Here is a 21,111-nt window from a genome sequence, read left to right on the forward strand (position 1 = left end):
GGTCAAAGAAACTTCAAGGAGATTTGGGTTTGCACCAAAGACAAATTCAGGTATTGCCAGGCCCAGGAACAGCAAGAACATAGAGGCCTTTTAAAATACTCCCTCCACCACCCTTCCCTCTTGGTCTGTGTCACTAATAGGCAGCTGCACACTGCACATTCTTCAGTCACCCTGCAGTATCCAGCTAGGCTTATTTATGGACTATCAGTAGATAGTTACACTTACATTCAGCCCAGACACACAACTTGCTACTCTGGTCACCTGTCAAGTCCCTGGTGGTTCAGCAGAGAATGTGCTAAGCAAGAAGCTGACTGCCCTTGTAGCAGCATTATCCTGGTTAATTCACTCTTCAGTGCCTCAGAGACTCAGAAGATCAAAGTCCAACTCAAAACTTGCTATGAGCAAAAGCTTCTTTTCCCTCCCTCCAGTTTTGGACAGAAAATGTATTTTAACCCTCCTATAATTCTTTTTGTGCTGTGAAATACAGGAGGTCCTGCGGTATTTTCCTCAGAAGTGGTAAAGGTCTTCTAGCTTTCAGTGGGAGCTAAGGGCAGTGAACGCCTCCTGATACCTCCCAGGATCAGATTTCATGATAACTCTTACATTGCTCCCCCTGTTCTGGCAATAACAGCTTTGTGGCTGAATAATAAAGAATTGGCAGCACCAACAGACACTTGCCTGTGAGTTAAGTCTCAAAGCTTTGTTAATACAGAGTATCTGTGTTGTCTTGTGGGTGTCTTGTGGGCTTGTAGGTTTTTGACCTACAGCAAGAACCTTCAGACTATAGGTGCCATCCATTGTTCAGCTCAGAAGCAGGTCCAGGCATTGCCTCCAAACCATCTCCACCCACCACCGCAGGCCCTGCTGTTTTCTTCCAGCTGCACAGGAAGGCATGCTGGCTGCATGGCACTGAGGTACTGGGACAGGTTTGAGGAGCACCTAGTTCTAGACATGTGGTCTCAGGGCCTTGGTTATAGCAATGGTAGGTGGAGCTCACTTGTTGCCTGGGATTGATGATCCTTCACTTGCCATCTCACATTTCTCTGATGGTCATTGGATTGTTGGTGGAGCCTGTCACCACCACCGGGCCCACTCTGCTCACCTCGCTCAGGTGCAGTGCCCTGGTCAGAGAGGTCATATCCTTCTAGGATGTCCATATAGTCTGGACCCGTAATAGTCCTGAACAACTTAGAAAGAGACCCATCTTTCAGTCTTGCAACCAATATTTCTGATCTCAGGAGTATTGCACACTGAGAGAGAAAATAACAAGTGAAAATGTATTATTTCCAAGTCATAAATCATGATATTTCCTGTCTTCCATTTACTCTAGCTTTTTGGCACCACATGACTGACTTGTGCATCAGCTAGTTGTTTATGTTCTTATGAACACTGAAACAGTTTATTTATGTATTGATTTGTATCAATACAAAAAGTAATGGATTCATATATAAAATAGTGTAAGAAAATTGAGTTGATAAAAAAACTTCTGCAAAAAGTAATTTTTTGCGCTCTGGAACAGTGAAATTCACTATCAAATATATCCATAAAAAGTCAAATTGTGGCAAAAAGCCAAGTTGTTTACAGGTGATTCCTCCTTTCCAAAAGCATGTCATCCTCCATTTCTTAATAGCTAAACCATGTGTTCTGCTGTGAAGTATGATAAGTTTGAAGATGCAGAATAGTCCCTTCGTGTCCATTTTCAACCATTGAGTTTCTGGTGAGAACTGCCCTCTGTGTTGTTTAGTTTCTTGGTTTCAGATGTCTTACTGTCCAAATGTATGTTCTTTTAGGAGATAACATAAAAACTGATTGCCATAGAATCCTTCTGATGTCAACATAAAACATAATTTGGTCTGAAAAAAAAGCCTGCCATCCCACTGCAGCACTAGCATCCCAAATACCATAGAAGGCAGAATCCAAAAGGGCAGAGCAACCTTACTGAGAGGTTATGCTGTTATTATTGTTACTCCAAAGTTCTTAATTGTTGCCTAACCTTTAACATTTTAAGGGTCTTTTAACAATAATATTAACAGAACTGTTACAAAATGTTTTCAGGCTGCCAGCACAGTTGAACTTGATTTCCAGATGTGGAAAGAGTTTTGTTTCCTGGGAGCCGGGATGGGAGCCAGGTGGTCTCCTTATAGGCTGACATTTTCCCCACCACCTTTCTGTGGTAAGATTGCTTGCCAGCTTCCAGTGTAAACTGCAAAAATTGCGTAGTATTTCCCAGTGCAGCTGGACCTCCTAAACTTTATTTAAATTTATAAGAACAACAGAGGAGTATCAGATCACAAATGCTACCTTCTAGATCACCGTTGTGGTCTCCTCTACCACTTCTCCAGCCACTCAGTGGAATGCATCTTAGACATTCAACTGGATCACATTTTCAAGGTGTCTTTTAAAACACCATTTTTTCCAGCTTAAAGGTTTTAAGCCTTAATTCCTCTTCTGCTTGTTCGTTGCCAGAGCTGTTGTCTCTTTAGTCACACTGTGATCTGTCCCAAATTCAAACCAACAAATCAAGTCAACAATTTGACAGAACTGACATTGACGGATTTTTCACATGCAGAATTCTTGGAATTTAGGTATTTCACATGACATGGTTTGGTGCTGCATTCACTGAAATTATAAAGAACAGGTGTATTGTTTCAATCTGAAATAAAGAAGAATCACTGCAGTGCCTCGATACCTGTTTAGATAAAGGGATTTACTGTTTCTGCCTTGAAATCCTGTATATTATGACAATACTGGCATTGCCATAGCTTATTCTTCCCAGGGTTTCTGTGTTATAAAGCATTTATGATAAAATGCATACTGAATATACAAAGCATTAAAATATAGAGAGTACAACTTTAACACAGGTTTCCTGTACTGCCAGAAAATGATTCCTAGTATGTAATGTAAATTCACATTCTCATGGTGTTTTCGTCTCATGGGATATCAGGCAGATATAGAGTAACACTGAGCTTTGCAGTCAGTATACCTCTGAACCATTTAGTAGTACAATACGTTGAGATATTTCATGCATTAGTTTCTTCATTGATCAAAATAACATATGCCATAAGGAATATCTGCTCATATGAAACCATTTGGATTTGCATGAGATTGGAGCGATCTGAGAGAGGATCAAGCTCAGACATTCTGAGTGCACTTAGGCAAGCAGTTTAGAGTATAGTATAGGTGGGTTTTTGGCGTGAAACCCTCTATGATACTTGACGTACTGTAGATGACAATTTTGGACACCCCTGGTATGCAGAAATTGGATTCTATCTCTGAGCAGGAATGAGAAAGAGAAAATACCTGGCATGAAAATTCTCGAGCAAAAATACTGATTTTTTTTAATTTTACTTTTAGCCATGTCACTTCTCGAATCAAGTTCATAGTGCCAGTATAGCTGAAAGGGAGATACTGATGGCAGAAACACTTTAAGCCAGTATTGCCACCAGAGAACTACCTCTTGGAAAACTGTAGCCTCTCAAGTACACATTCCCCTCTCCTCAATTTATTGTGTTTTCCATCATAACTGCTAAATATTAGATGGAGAATATGCTTCTGACTATCAAAGCTGATTTCTCTCTCCAAGGAGCCAGTTTTCTTTGTGCATTATTGTACTTTAGGACATAAACACTAATCATAAAAATCGTATTTAAGTTGTTGAATTGTATTTTGGAAACTGAAGAAGCAGAGCCTGGTAAGCATTTTCAAAAGATATGATATTAGTTTTCTTATGTCTCTGACTTGGGTAGCTAGTTGCTAGCTGGGATTTGCCAGCTTTCCTTCTTGAGAAGAGAAAGTGATAATACAAGCCGGGCATTTTTCTTGGTGCTGATTACTTACGAAGAGTGTATACAAGAAGCCCAGCTTCCCCTGAGGCAGGAGGAAAAACAGCAGTTGGCTTCCCTGCTCACAATTTCCAAGCCTATTTCCAGTCATCTTACTTCACAAAGGAGCCTAATTGCTTCATCCATTTAGCCTGACTGAAATGTGCCAAACATTTTCCAAACCTTTAATAAGATCTGTGATTGCCTGCAGATGAGAGCCAAGTTTGAAGGCGGCCTTGTGCAACAGCCCACACAGAAGCCCATCAGAGGTTGGCCAGGCTGTGCAGGAGGTGGGTCTGCCCAGACATACAGACAGAGGAGAGCAGCCTCCTCACCCTCCGGCTTTAAAAAATATTCTCACATCATCCCCAGGTTTCTCTAGCAAACAAACCCTATACAGAAGGGTACTGATGACTAAAGCTACATTAGAGAAGGTTTAGGTATTTAATTTCTTGGTTTAAGATGAGCAAAAGTTAAAGTTAAGTTCCATAACTCCTGTATTTCAGTTAGTAGGGCTTGAGAGGAGATTAAATACCACTGGATTTTAAACACTTCATAGAAAGTAGATAACAATGTAAACTTTTTTTTTTCCAAACAATGCATTTTTAAAATAAATATTGTACTTGCAGGGGACCTTCACTTCTCCCATTATTACTTGTCTACATTGACATTTTTTTTAAATAGCCATTTATGAACCAGATGCTTATTTATCTTGAGTAATAAGTTATAGGGTCAAATTTGGAAATTAAACCCTTTTCAGGAAAGCATATGGCATATATTCACTTCCTACTGATACGGGGGATTGTACTGCATATTTATGGCTGAGCATATGCTCAGGAATTTTCCTGAATAGGCATGTATACAAAACCACACTTACACAATTTGCTGTTTTAGATTTCATGTAAAAAATGAATTGTGTCATATTAATGTCATATTATTAGCTGAAATGGACATCATACTACCTTATAAATGTATTTTGATTTATTATAGTGAAAAATACTTTAGGCAGAGGTCACAAAACCAACCACATTACAAACTATTCTAAAGAAATATCTAAAAAAAGCAATCTTGATCCTCTTCTGTGTCTGTGATAAATATTACATCTTAAATAGCAGCAGACTGCCATGATGACCCACAGCAGAATCAGTGATCGGAGCACACAATTCATATTGGCAACTGTGTCTCCATTCAAAAATCTGATTTCAGTTTCCAGACAATCTTGACCTTTCCTGGTTCTGTCCATAGCATGCTTGTACCACTCAGCAACAGTGACTCATGAAACCCTCCTAGATATGTCAATACCAATTCCATTTGCCTCTCTGAATTTTCTAGTCAAGAAACAAAATTGGTGGTGCCCTTAGTACCAAGTGAATGCAAGGTAGAGTTAATTCCGACTTAGGAACATTTTACACTTATTCTGCAGTTGTGCAAAATGTCTAGAGAAAATTTAGGACAATGACTAAGCAGGGTTGTGTTGTTCTTGAGACGAGTACATTACAGAAACATTTTTCTTAATATGCACTAAGGTATTAAAATATTTTGTAAAACAGATCACCTGCAAAAATGAGGGGATGAATATGATTAACACCTCTATCAGTCATATACAAGCAATAGAACAGATCTTAGTTTTGCCCAAGTAAATATTGCCACCACCTTCCTTTTCAATGAGTAGTAGTTAAGTCTATTAGGCCAACCTCCAAAACCCTCCTCAGCAATGTAGAGTGTTAAGATGACAGTTCATGCTATTTATTTATTATTCTTTATAACAGTCTAGGCAATTTCCTACTCTATCTACCTCATATATATAGGGTCTAACTCAAAGCGCCTGTAAAGTCAAAGAGAAGGGGAAATGGCATAGGGAGTCAGCAGTACAGCTGGGAATCAAACCCTGGAAAGACCTAACTAAGAACAGATTTTCAAGTACTACCTATCATCTTCTAACATTTCATTTTTCCCCTATTGTATAGAGAGGTGCAATAGAACAGCCAAGAGGTGAAATAAAGACACATATGTGAGTTACAGGACACTAGAGTGTACGACTTCGGTCTGAAGTAAGCATAGTGAGATTTATTAGATACAGCAAGGCTTAGCATAGCCATTTTTATGACTTTGTCTTGATTGTTGTGAACTAACATTTTAATGTTTTCACCCAGATCTGGTCAGAAGTTTAGAAATTGAGAACTTTCTTTCAATAAACAGTTCATTAAATATACTAGTAAACTAATTCAATCTCAAAAAAATTGCAGCTTATACCAGAAATCATACTTTAAAATTCCAGATCAGCTCTAATCCTGCGCTCTATCCATTGCAATTCCTTATTATATCTGACTGGTTGTTTTAAACCTTTTGATCAAATGATAAAATAAATCATATTGATGACAGAGAGATGTTATACCTTAGAGAAAGCAAAGCTGAGTAATATGATGAGAACTACAGAATCTGCACAGACTGAACTGCCAGGACTGAATTCCCAGACATAAGGAGAATGGTACTAGCCTATGGTATTAGTTGGGATAACCCAAACATAATAGGGGCAGTACTTACGGAACGCTAACAGAAATCTGTGTGCTTATGAGAGGAAAAACCCTACTAGTAGCAGGAAATTTCATTTATGCCACGTGTAATATGCGTGGTATACTGATTGCAATGGAATATGCTGCCGAGAATAATTTTAGCACCATAAACAACCGTTTCTTGGAACAATTATTTCAAAAACCTACAAAAGAAAAGCTACCCTTGATCAAATACTGAACAACAGGTAGAACAAAGTTCAAGGCATAATTGCAAAAAAGAGTCTCTAACATTAGTATAAAAATGTACATGAATTCAACAGCCTTATAGAAAGTGAAAAAAGGTTGGTTGGTTAAACGACACTTAGTAAGAGTGTGGAAAAGGATGGAATTCTTGTAGGTGGCATGAAGACTTTTTCAGACATCACAGTGGAGGTATTAAGTAAATATGTATTGCTTATCAAAGGAAAAGATTCTGAAAGAGCCACATAAAAGCAAAATGATAAACAAAATTCTAACATCATTAAGCACAGAGGCTGTTAGAAGCAAAAGGCATGCTTAAGAATAAAAAAGGAAGGCTTGTCCAAATAAGAAAATTAGAGAGGAGCATAAATACTCTCTAGTTAAATGTAAGGCCAAAAATGATTTTGAGGTAGAACTTGCTAAAAACATCAACAAATACTAAAAAGTTTCTCAAAAAAAACAAATGCAGGAATTTTGCCAGCTTGTATGTTGATTCTTGGTTGGGGTATAAACAAACACAAAAATAAGGCCATAGCAAAAAAAGCTGAATGAATCCTTTGTGCCAGCGTTTGCTACAAAAGAGCTCAGGAGAGGTTCCCACACTGAAACTCATCTTCACAGGGGCTGAATTTAAGGAATTGCTTCAAATTGAAGTTTCAGTAGAAGAGTCTTAAGTGCAAACTGATAAAATGAATGATAAACTGCAGGGCCAGATAATTTTTCCTGAATAATTCTATGGAAACTGAAGCAAGGATTTTCCAAAGTTATCATTATGTTATAACTTGATATAGAGTAATACAGCTGGCAAACGTAATATGCTTTTTTTTTTTTTTTTTAAAGTCACTTTTGCCTCTCTACAAGATTTGTTTCCACACTGCAAAAATTTTGAAGCTGTAAGACAAATTTTAGCAGAAAAGAAAGAGAATAAAAAACTCACAGAGAAATTATATAATTGAGAATATGCTTTTTTTCCTAAAGAGAAGTCACTTATTCATGAATCCTAACATTATTTGAGGTAAGAAATTAGTTAAAGGGGAGAAATTCAGGAGATCTGGATGTAAAATAACCTTTTCACTCTCCAAAGACTTGAGGAAATCAAGCTGTATGGAGACAAGAGAGACTGTTCCCTTCTGGATTAAAAATTGTATAATGAACAAAGAAAAACAATATAAGCAGTGAGATTCATAGAGCAGGGAGGTTGTAAGTGTCCTCAGGATCCATTGTTGGAGACTTCACTGTTTGCTGTACTCACAAATTATCTGGAAAAGGGATTTAATAGTGAGGTGTGACAGGAATGGGAGGCAGGAACCCAGAAAACTTTGTTAAACTTGCAGCGTGCTACGTGGTATGCCCTCATTGTGTCTAGGTATTTGTAATCATAGCACCTGACACGTATACTGTCGATCCAGAAAAGATTAAAAAAAAAGTTGAAAAATGTGGTCAGAAACATGGAGCAAGGAAAACCAAAATGGACTAAAGAGTTTTTTGGCTTTGAAAACTAAAAAGTTACTAATAGCATGGAGAAGGTGAAGGTATTCAGAAGATGGTACCATGTGAAATTATCAAGTAGTAAGTAGGCTTATCGGAAACAAGCAGAAAAGGAGTGTTTTTCCACATAAAACATCATTAAGCAGATGAACTCAAAGTTTTGGGTACTGAAAATATACATGAGCTCAGAAAGCAATGAAACAAATTCACAAAGAGCAATCCATCAAGGAGCATTAAAAGTAAATGTCTAGATTGCTTCCAGATCGAATCTTTGGACCCGGGACATCTGAAACCATACATTACTGGATGGTGGGATGACATACCAGGGAATTTCCAGCATTTGGTAGTCTAGTAATCCCACTTTTTGGTAAACCTGTCTGTGGTTAATGAATGTTATATCTGACCTTGTATGGCCATTTTTATATTTTTAGCCTACTGTTTCCCAGTGGGTATTTTTTGCCTAGTCAGGTTGTACAAAGGCAATACCTTTTGTCTTGATAAAAGACGGAACATATTTCAAGAAATCACTTTCATGACATTATGAATAATTGTGGTATTCCTATCTATAACAATTACTCATGATGAATATCTATTAAAGGTGCCTTTTAAGTTATGAGCCAGTTTGTATAATTTTTTATATGAAGTTCTCCCTGTCCTCAGATCAAGGTCTTCCTTAATTATTTATAATTAAGAAAGACCTTATACATTTAATGTGAGGACTCTTCATCAATGTCATTTTTTTCTCCTGGTCACTGCCAACTCAATTTGATCTCACAAAATGAATTTGTGGCATTTAGATTATATCAAATGGCAGCAGAGTGTGAAATCTAGGCAAGTATATCTCATGACATTTCTTTCATTCTTTCACCTTCTATTGTTTTAATGAACCACTTTAGAAAGTCCAGAAACCTGCTTTACCTTTTTTTTCTTCAATCTTTCTGTATTACAATTGACCTTCTAACACTGGTTTCTCTTCTACAAGCATTGTCAGCTGAGCATTCATGCTAGGTGAAAGCTATGGAATTTTTATTTTGGCATTTTTGAGCTGGATAATCTGGCATGAATTTAGAAGCAATTCAGAGGGCAATGTGGACTCTGCAGCATTCTTAGCTGCGGATCTACTTTAGGTACAAAATGTTCTATTCAAATCCCAGTTTTTCTGTAGGACTACTGTATGAGATAGATTTACGTGGCTCAGGATCCTAAACACTTTGTAGCAAACGGAACATAAATTTCATGCTAAAGTTCCTGGTATGCAGGACTTTGGTAATAGAATAATTTGCCACTAGCTTGAATGGAAAATAATAAAAATCACAAAATAGCAAATAGCTAAATACAGCAAATGAAAGAGAAGGGAAAACGGCTGCAAAGCCTTGTAGTCAGCATGTCTATGAATTTGGGAAATTTGGGTTCCTTCAGGAACGGTTGAAAAATAATGGCACATGACAGATTAGAGCTTAAAATTTGAGGACTGTGACTTACAGAAAGGAATGTGTATGTCTTGGGTATGCTGGTAGCTCTCATGTCTTGCTGCTAGGCCTACCACTAGGCTTCTTGCCACTTTTGCAAATGCATCTCATCCATTTACAGCGAAACTCAAATTTCTGTAATATGCAGCCTACCATATTGAAATAAATCAGTGGACTGATGAGGGTTTCTCTTAATGCAACAAGCTTTAAACTGTGGTAGCGCAACAGCTGCTACATGAACATCCTCTCCATTGAGGCTGGAAATCCCTGAGAGAAGGGAAGAGAAGACCATTACATCATGCTAAATCATCCTCTGATCACTTATCACAATGTTCTGAATTGCATCATTTGAACTTCATACCAGAGCAACTGCGGTTTGCATTTCTAGCACAAAAAGATAGATTTGTAATTTTGGAAATACATCAGACTGAATTGAGCAAGGGCTAGAAAGCAGCTGTTGCTTCCCAGGTGAGAGCAAGGAATGATCTTTGTGAGAAGAATTGGCCAGATCTGTGAATCTGGATTTTGCAAAGCTGTTTCCCTGCAGTGCAGACCAAGGAGAGAATCGCCGAGATTATTTGGCACCTTGGCCACAACTTTCTTCCTAAGAATTTATGTGTCTCTTAGGTCATAAATGTGATTTTATGCATCCTGTTAAGTTCTAGATAAGCTTAGTTCCTAGTTTGGAGCTACAGATGTTACAAGATGCAGTGACAGCAAAAGCTCAGATTTGAAATAAGTCTTTCTATAGATCTAGATTTTGATCAGGGTGACCTAATGGAGGAAATACAGGAAAGGACGTATGCAGAAAATGTTGTACATGGGATCTCATCTAAGAGGAGAAACTGCCTGTTTCTACCCAGAGATGTGTCTGCTGAGAGTCACCCTGGAAGCTGAAAAACATCGGAGGAAAGCCTGCTCTGTAACTCGAAGTCTCTTAAATCAGACGGGCACCTTTAGAAAAGTGTTGCAGGCAGGGAACATATTTGATGAGCCAGGCCATTGTTATCCTTTTGTTTAACGCCAGTAAACATAGGAATGTCCTTCCACATGCAAACGTAACTTATTTCTCTCCAAATACATTGACTTAATCTGTCCCAGTTAAAGTATCTTGTCTATGATGATGCGTTCAAGGTTTACAGTAACTAAGTACAGTTGTAAAAGGTTTTCTGTCCTTTTATGAGTAAAAGTCACAGCTGAAACTGACTTTTGTGTTTAACGAATGCCATGTTGCTAAGTGGTGAGAGATGGCCTTCGGGGAATGTAAGCAAAAGATTAAAAGAAAGGAGCTGTAACCTATCTGCTTACTGATAATAGGTGAATTAGAAACACAATGTTGTAGAAACATAAGAAATTATAAAACCTGCAACTCAGCACTATAACCTGCTCATTTAAGTGAATTAATTCATTTATTAAATAGATGAATTAATCCATTTTGAAGAAGAAAAGTATTTGAAGTGTTGACATGGAGGGAACTTAACTGGACACTAAAAAAGGAAATGTTTGAGACCTGTCCATAGACTACAAAAGGACACTTCTGCTACATCTTCTGTGATGCAAATTTAAGTCTCAGAATAACACAGCTGAATTTCGGTGTTATGTTTTTAAACCTATTTCCTAAATCTTTGACAATGATGACATATGGAAGTGTGCAGTATTTAGTCTGACTGATTATCTTGTCAATGAAGTGGGTAGACTATACATTTAGAAGAAAACTGGACCTGAGGCTGCCTGAAGACCTCAGTTTAGAAACAGGAGTGTGAATAAAAAGTTTCTAAATATACATAAAAGTCTGAGAGAGAAGAAACTGTGGGAGCTGGACATCAAACCGTGTAACACCAGATTTCCTAGACCAAGGGGTTAGGATGGATATTTGTTCTCAATTTTCAGCTCTACTGTAGTGTGCTTTTCAACAACAGTCAGTGCTTGAGTGATAGCCATTATGATTATATGGATGTGGCAGAAATTAAGTGAAGTTAAAATTTAACAATCAAAAACCACAGCAGTACATCATTTGATATAAAATGTCACCAAATAAAAAAATAAAGAAAAGCCATGGTCAGTGTAAAGATAGGGGATAGGATTCAGAAATTGTGCTTTATGAAGTCCCAAACTTAGAAGGAATAGAGATAACACTGATAAATAATATTTAATTTATCTTAGCTTGCAGCTGAGAAGGCACTCCATGTACCGTGCACTGTTCGCACAGATTTACTGTGTCTTCTGTACTATGTGACACATTTACTCAGTGGTTTCTACTAAAGGTTAACGGCTTGATCACAATCTTCATATTAAATATGGTGCAAACACTAACTTCTTATTCATGGGTCATAAGAGAGACTCAGGGCCACCTTTTTACAGGCTTCTAAATTCTGTCTTTAAATTTATGCCTGTTATGTTGCAGGTACCCTGCTCCAGCTTCACCAGAGAGTAGAGACCAAGAATAAAAAGGAAATTCCACGCCTTTTAAAAAAATTTGCCCTCCAAACAAAGATCAAAAGACATAAATAAATTGTCCTATTGAAAACAATCAAGAAGTATCAGAGTTTGGGGAATCTCTCTTGACCTTCCTGCCATCTTTTTTCTTTATTATCACAAGGCAATTGCCTGAAGACAAGATTGTAGCTGTCTACTCTGATTCTTCTTGTATAATTATTAACACTGGCTAATACAAGCTGTTCTCCAAGCTAGCACAGTGGTCTGCCAATCAAAATGCAAGCTGAAAATCAGAAACAACTACAAAACACGTCTCATAAATGATTTATCAGATTGTAAAATCCTGGCTTCACAATGTTTCTTGCTACAGGCAGGGCCAAAGAAGACTTTCTGGGCCAGCCATGCTGCTTGGGACATGCATGTGCCAGTGTGTCTGCACAGAGCAGCCACTGGCAATTGGGAGAAAAGATCCTGTGATGAAAATCTGCAGCCTTTGCCCACATGGCTGGCAAATTCTCCTGCGTTTTTGTTGCAAGACCTTTGACTCATTTCCATTGCTTTTCTTCTCGTTCTTCTAGATCTTTCCATGGGCTCTGCATGTTTAATCCTGCAAACTGGAGCCCGTGCCAGATGGCTGCTGCTTCTTGAAAGAGAGATTCACAAGTGCCTGCCCCTCAGTGCGACACTCACACAGGTCTTCAGTTCCCCTGCCAGCTTTCACAAAATGCACAAAGTCAAGTGCATTTGTAATCTCCACCTTAGTTTTATTTTGACCAAAAATGTTTGGGAGGTTAAGAAGTTGTGAAGAGCACCTGGCAAAGAGGAAGCCGCTGTTTCTTGTTTCATGGAGATCTCACTTTCCAAGCCCAATCTTTCTGGCACAGTTCTTCGTACAGCTCTACTCCCCAATGAGTGGATTCAGGCAAGAATTGAAACAGGAGGGTAAGGAGAGTTTAATTTGAGAGATAAAGGGGATTTAGAGTAGCTTGAAGAATGCAGCTGCTCTGATAAAACCAAGAGGTCTCCTAGCCATGACTCCTTAAAAATGTAAGTGACTTCAGGTTTCTAAGGAGAAATGTAATCTTTTGTTGGATCAATATACACAAGTGGCAAAAAGCAAGCTGTTGAGGGCATACTTTTATAGGTCTGAAATATAAGCAGCAGACTTCATAACTAAATACAGGCTGAGAATGATTACTTGTAGTTTAAATGATGTTACCCAATTTTAAATAATGGGAAATTTGCTTCCTTGCTAAGTGGGGAAGAGGGAACTGTTTGATTTTCCTGCATAGTAAGATATATCAAATAGTGTTAGAATTTACCGGAGCAGAAGACAACAGTCTTGTCTGCTCCAAAGCTTGTAATTTTTCCAAGTATGTCAATAAGTCTAACAGAAGCTATACATCCTAATCCAATTATCATAGGAATTATGATAAAATAAAGGGTATAACCAAAACAAGTTCACAGTTTAACATGGACATTTCTCCAAATTGTCACACCCCTTGCAAGTAGTGTTAATGACACTTAGCACTTGCATCTCACTTCTTCTCTCCAAAATCATTTAATTAGATACTGTTAGTAAAAATAGTTGGTGCGGTGTTCGAATTCAAGAGGAAAAGGTGGTGTGTTTAGGTGGAACAAGAAATTTAAAAGCCACTGTAGCTTTGCAGAGGAATAATTGAAACCATAGTTTGTGGATATGCTCTGGATATTCCAGACACAACATTTGAGCATAATTAGCTACCTGAGACAACATAGGTCAGTATGTCAGCCAAGGCAGTAATTTCAGGATCCTGTTTCAAGGCTAAAATAGGCTGCAGAACAAAAGGGAGGCTACAGAACTATAGTAAATTTTAATCATGTTCCATCCAGGCAGGAGAAGCAGACGCCTTACTGAGTCTTAATTGGCAGCAATTACAGTTTCCTGCCCATTCAGACAGTATCTCAATATTCCTTCTGGGTGATCTGACTCTGCTTCCATGTCTTGTATGTTTCTTTTAACGTTGCACTTTAGTCAGAAGCTCCTTATTCATCCACTCAGGCCTCCTGCCTTTACTGCTTGATTTCTGCTTTGGATACACTGTTCTTGAGCCCAGAAGAGGCATCTTTGAAAATGAACCAGCTCTCCTGAATCCCTCTTCTTTCTGAGGCAGTATGTCATGGTGTTCTTCTAAGAAGAACCATGAAGTCTGCTCTGTTTGAAGTCCAGAGCTACGATTCTTCTTTTTGCCCTCTTCCCTGCTCTTAGGATCCTGAACTCCATCATCTCATGGCCACTGGAGTCAAGGCCACCCACAGACTTTGCATTTCTGGCTAGTTCTTCCTTGTTTGTAAGTAAGTGGTTTAGCAGAGCATCTCCCCTTGTTGCAAATCTGCAGTGGTAAGAAAACTTTTCTACACAAAGTTAGATAAGTAGAGATGTCCTTTATTAACGATGAGCACCATGCGCACCAGGGACATGGGACCCTTCCCAAAGATGTCCGCCTACATGTTGCAATCAACAAATATTTATATATTAAATTCATACATATTCGGTCTATACAATGCATATTCATTATCATTCTCTCGATGACTTGTTCTTCTTTTCTCGCTTCTGATGCAAATTAGTGCAGCCTCTGTCGTAGTCTTCTATCGTTCCCTTTTGAGTAGGTGGTATAATTTGAGTAGGTGGTCCATGAGCTGGAGGTCTCAACCACTACTCAAATTGACCATGTATGGTCAAGGAACATGTCCTTGGCTCATAGGCTCTTGGGTCATACCTACTTCAGTCATGATTCAAAGACTATACACAATAAGTACCATAATAAATCCTGTCTAGCAGACATTTTGGACAATAACACATTATCTTATTTCTAACCATTAATAGATTATTGGTTAATAAACACCTTAGGTCTGGGACTTTACAGGAGTATGCTAGCAGCATTGGCAATACAAATTTTATTTTATGTTTGAACATTTATTCAATTTGAGATTTATTTTCCCAAAATAATCATTAGTCTCTCCTATTAATATCCACTAATTAGAATTCTTGATATTAAAATCAAGATGGGAAAAGTAAGTGGATTTCCAAGCAGTATCACTGGTGCCTAGTAGGTTTCAAGTTTCATTAGTTTTTAAACTGTAACCACCTGGTGAGGTTTCTATTGTTATGAGTCTGAAAACACACACACACTTCTAACATCCTAAATCTGGTGATTTCTGCAACACCCTCATCAGCTTCTCAGACATCTCTGTCAGGAAGTTACCAGCAATGCAATGCAGAGACCTCATGGCTTGCCTGTGCCCTGCTCTGCTGCCCTTCCAGCTGATATTGGAGTGGTTGAAGTTCCCCATGAGAACCAGGGCCTGTGAGGCTTCCTCCAGCTGTCGGAAGAAGGTCTTATCTACTTACTCCTGATCAGGAGGTCTGTAGCAGACACCCACAATGATGGGATCACTCTCATCTGGCTCATCACCAGTCTCAAAGCAGAGCTCCATGCATCACCTCTGCTCTACCATGGAAGGGGCAACTGACCCTGTTCACCATAGCATTCTGTCCTTCCTAAAGAGCCTATATACATCCATGGCAGCACTCTGGTCATGTGTCCTATCTTTGTTCCTATCCCACTGTGTCTCTGTGATCCCAACGAGATCGCAGCCCTGTAACTGCACACAGACCTCTAAATCCTCCTGTTCATCATAGAATCATAAGCTGGTTTGGATTGGAAGGGACCGTAAAGATTGTCTAGTTCCAACCCCCACCATGGGCAGGGACACCTCCCACTAGACCAGGTTGCTCCAAGGCCCATCCAAACTAGCCTTGAACATTGCCAGGGAAGGGGCAGCCACAGCTTCTCTGGGCAACATGTGCCAATGTCTCTCCACCCTCACAGTGAAGAATTTCTTCCTAAGATCTCATCTAAATCTCCTCTCTTTCAGCTAGAAACTGTTACCTCTCCTCCTATCCCTACCCTCCCTAATAAAGAGTCTCATATTTCCTGTAGGGCCCCTTTAAGTACTGGAGGGCCAGTTCCTCCTGCTCATTGCCCATGCGTCCTTTAGTGCCACAAGTCACAAGCTCCCAGCCTTCATGATCAGAGAAGCCTCCATTTCCCAACCTGACAAGCACAGGCTCTACCTGCTGCCCCTTCATTACACCCTGGGGTTTGGGCTTATGAAGCTGCAGGGTCTCAGAGAAGATCCAATCTCCATCCAATCTCCTTTTTGACATCACTGATGCTATGAAACCTGCTGATCTCCTGCAACTCCTTTATGCAGCTCCTATGCAGACCCTCCCCCAGCACACTCCTGTAGGCAAGGAGCCCACCTCCCTGGCCTCAGTTGAAGAACAGGCTGCAGTTGTCCCAGCAGCCCCAGAGCTGCAGGGATGCATCCTCCCTCTGGAGCTCAGTCTGGGTTCAGGCCTCTGCTGTGCCAGGGCAACTGCTCCTGTGGGTCTTGGGGAACCATTGCTGAACACGTGTACGCCGTCCTCAGTTTCTGGCCCCTTTCTGTGTGGCATCCCACATGAGCATCTCCTGACTTGTGGAAACCATGACTAGGAGCTACAGCCATTAGTGGGCAGAAGAAGGGGGGAAATCTGTGCTTCAGCCCTCTGCAGCCTGAGAGGAGCAGAGTCTGCATCCAAAGAGCAAGCAGGTTGTCAGTATCAAGCTGGAAGTGAAAAAAAAAACAAAAAAAACCCAGAATGAAAGAAACACTGCTGCCCCTCTTATAACAGGATAGTGATTAGAATCCAATCACAGGAAGACTTTACATTTTATATGTGACGGAAAACCGAACTCAACCGAAAATAAACTCAGATTAAAAGCCAGGGTTAAGCCTGGCCCTGGGAAGGGAGTTAGGTTTGAAATAGATCTAATGTACCATATGTGCCATTTCCTATCTCTCCATAAATTTAAAGGTCTGTAGCTGAAACTGGAGAAACTAGAGATTGCAAGTGCATTATCTGACCCAGAACTAAAGTACTACTGAAGAAAAGCAATTAGTTCAGCCTAGTGAACTGACCCAACTCCACTCTGACAGAAGTGTAGAGGTTTATGAGAAAGCTAGCGAGAGTGACTTTGAATCTGTTTAGAGTACTGCCTTAGTACCTCATGCGAGATGCAGTGTCTTTCAACTAGAAGGAAGAATTTTCTGAAAGCAGCCAAAATAGATGCTAGTCTAGCGACTTTTTGCATAATAAAATCAAACAAAGAAAAACCTCCAGGGACAGCTGGTAATTAGGAAAGTCTCCAAAACTGGTTCATTAAGCCATTTGCTGGCCAAGTACAAATTCTGAACAGAGAAAAAGAAATTACAGTCTGTGTTTTAAATGTTATTACATGTTTTAACTGTCATTACAACTAGCTAAAGGAGCTAATGGTGTTAGAATTAGTGCCTGCATCTCTGTGGGAAAAGCAGACTCAGACGGGGCTCATTATACCATAAATGGAATGGCCATTTGTTACCTATCTATTGTGGTTCCAGTACAGATCTCATGCTTTCTCTAACAGGTCCTGACAGTTACTGGATGTGGTATTCCCACCACAAAAGCCATGTGAGATGTGGAGGACTGGCCTGTCCAGTTGCACAGTACAAAATATATGCATGTCTCAGGGAATGAAGCCCACAGCTCCATAGGTTTTTCTGAAGGAGATAGCTGGACAGAAATAAATACCATCCTTAACAGGCTTGCTATAAGCATGCATATACTTATGCGTGTATACACAGAAATATAAACCATGTTCATAAATATGCATATATAATGACATATATATACATAAACACATACGTACACATAAATATATGTGTGCACATGCACATGTGCATGCACAGATAACTATGTTGGCATGTTGTGGACAAAATTAATATTAAGAATTTAATTTTCCTAATTTGAATTGAGAAGAGCATTTAAAGAAATTTTTGCTCTGTTGCCTCATGATGTTGGCAAAGCAGCTTCCTCTTATGGATGCTTTTTCAAGTGTTATAATTAAAATGTTACAGTCTTGAAGAATGTGCTCAGAAGTGCCTGACAAATCATGTGGCTTCCTCTGCAACTTTCAGCGCTTTGGAGTAAGTGGACAGAAAATTGGAGTCCCATGCATTGAATCTGATTTACAAGGAAATGCTAAAAGGAAGAAACCTAAATGCTGTCTTTAGAAATCAGGTCTGTGAATAAAAAAGGACGGAGCCAGAGTTAAATGTCCTGGTTGCCAGCTTGAAGCCCAAGATGGTTCAGCTCAAAGGCCATGCTGGTTGCACAGGCAGTGGTGTAGAGTAGCCGTGTGTTTTGGAGAAGTCTGTACTTGCTGTGTTGGCTCACTGTGGTAGGGCATTTTGACACAAACTGTGTGTGCCTTTGTTCTATCTTGAAAGGCAGTGCAAACTCTGCTGAACGGTGGATTTGGCTATGCAGGGTGGTGTTGGATGGGCAGCTGGGAGCTGCAATGCTGTGAACCGTCCCAACCTTCTTTTTTCCACAAAATGTTGAGATTTCATCATAAGATTCTGTTCCAGTGTGGCACAAACCCACGAACTTCTCATTAATCTGTGGCTAATATAAACTTGCTGGATAATACAATGAGTGAACAATATCAGCTTGCTTGTTGATAATACAGCTTTCCTAGCAATGATCAATGCTCTGATGCTTAAGTGGCTGCTGAGATGCAGATGAGTCAAGTTTGAGCCTTTGCTTGGTCTGCTGTAGATGGGCATGAGGCTTCTGTGTCCCACATAAATGTCCTTGCTTCTAGATAATCATCTGTTCTGGGAGGGAAAAATCTGTCTCATAATTTACCCAAGGCAAAATGTACAAAAAGCCTGGCAAAAAAATGTCCATGAAAGGCAACAGTTCAGTGAGATCAATGTATTTTCCCACCAACCAGTGTCTGAGGTGCTCTAGGAGCTTTTCTGAATGTCTCTTGCCATCTGAGGAAGCAGGACACGACAATGCCCTCAGTCTTACCAGCAAATACAGGCCTAAATGGCAGGACCTACCTTGAAATTTAAAACTTTAAGCCTTTCACAGGCAGGGTGCATCGCCTATGGCAGCAAATTGCTCTGTGGGTGTGAAGTAAGATCTGAGCATCTTTTCATACCTCAACAGTAGATATCAGGAAGCAGAAGTGAGATGTGAAAGCCTTGGGGAAAAAAGAGTTCTCACTGGTTGGTCAAATGCCTTCTACCAGAATACTTTCTGATGGAAATTTGTGGGAGGAGGAGACAAAGGCAAAGGCTTATTCCAATAAACCAATATTTACTATTAAAATAGAAAATATTTTCATTTTGCAGCAATGTTTTAGTGCTTGATGGGAGCTTTTGCTGATTGCCAGATTCCCTCTCATTTTTGGATACACACTTTCGGATACACACTTTCAGGTACAGCCAGTGAAATCGCTAGGACAGGGAATAGCACGGCTCTGTAGTCAGGCCCTGTATATATCTCACAGCCTTTATCCATTTGTTTATCAACAGGTTAGATGAAGCAGTGCTAGAAGGATAAACTGAGGTAGTGGGGGATGCACCACATAGGTTCAAAGCCTTGAAGTGACAGGATTTGTAGCAATTTCTTCACAATCAGTGAAGAAAGAATCCTCAAGAAACATGTCAGTCTGCTCTGGGAGAAGATCTCTTCTTGGCCCTAAATCTGAGAGATCAGTTAACCTGCCTTAGTTCAGTGTTATTTTGATTAGTTCACATCTGTCATTTGTTTTGTAAATCTTTAATTATAGGGGCTGAAGTTTGTCTAGGCAGGCAAAGAGTGAAACAGACGTTGCACAGACAACCCTAATTTGGGTTGAGTGTGTGGTGGTGGTGGTGATCTTTTACATTACCTGCTTTTGTAGTCTAAAGAGGAATTCATATTTTGGGGGTTACAAATACATATATATGGTGAATTCAATTTTCTCTAGGTAGTTTTCAATTAATTTGAATAAAAAGTGGCAGAATTAACAGTTCTGACCAAGATCCATTGTCTCTCTTAGAGTTTTTTTTCCTCATTCCGCTTTTCTGGTCACTAGTCTTTACTTTCAAGACAAAGAGAATCACAGCTGTTTGATGCTGCCCCCACTTTCACTCTCCCCTTGAGTCCCTCCCAAACCCAGGTGGTACCTATGTCATTTGGCTGCTCAGGGCTCCATCTTTTTTTTTCAGGTGAATACTTGTGAGTCCTATGGTATTTCTCTCCCGTTCTTTTTGGGAACAGGAAATGAAACATTCCCACAACAGGGATTTAAAGGGATGCTTCGTTATGTAGTTAGGAAAACAATTGCAAAATACTGAATCATCAGAAGACTGGTTACTGTATTTTTACTGGTATTAAGCATCAGAAAACTTGTCCTATAATTTGCTCGTGCTGAAGATCCAAGTACGCTTTCATTAGGAGGTGATAAATTTTTTGCCATTAAAAATAGTAACAGTTCTGGTTACTTGTAGGGAGCACAGTCGCTCACCAGGGAGGCAAGCAAGCGGGATTGCTTGAGGATGAGCTGTGACAGAAGGAATCTGGGGAATGTATGTGCAGTTGTTTAACACTTTATTCCCTAAAGCTGCCTACCCCATCCCTCTGCCCAAAGTAGTGCTGCTCCAGCAAACTCAGCAGGAGTACAGCATCTTTGTCTTTGCAGCTTCCCTAGTCCAGCCTGGCATCCTTTGTAGCCTCTTTAGTTCGTCATTCCCCGTGTTGGCACAAAAGTCCTACAGAGGAAATGTAAGTGAATACAGGACTACAGATAGATGTAGAAGCCGCCTACTGCCTGCCCTGGGGTCAGGAACGAGCTTCTGACAGAGATGAGGCAGGTGTCTAAGGACAGGAGCATCTGAAATCACAGCAGCCTGTGTGCAAGAGTATGCCTGTACCCTCCAACACAGGTTGCCTTGAGGCCGCAGTCTTTTTTTTCAAGTTTACACAGGTATTCTCTAGTCTCATTTGCATTGTTTTAGCAGCATATCAAATGCAGTAACACGTATTTGTCACTAAAATCCCCTAATTCATACTAGAATTCTTACCTGGGCTCAGCAGTGACTTACCCACCAGTTATTTAAAAAAATGATTTTTGGGATAGCATGGTACTCAAAAAAACATACCTCATTCTCCCTGGAATTCATTCAGATTCTTCTGAGACCTAGAAAAAACCCACTTTTTTTCCTGTTCTTTCCTTTTTT

Source organism: Leptosomus discolor, chromosome 6, assembly GCF_034619465.1.
Source record: "Leptosomus discolor isolate bLepDis1 chromosome 6, bLepDis1.hap2, whole genome shotgun sequence".
Taxonomy (NCBI): Eukaryota; Metazoa; Chordata; class Aves; order Leptosomiformes; family Leptosomidae; genus Leptosomus; species Leptosomus discolor.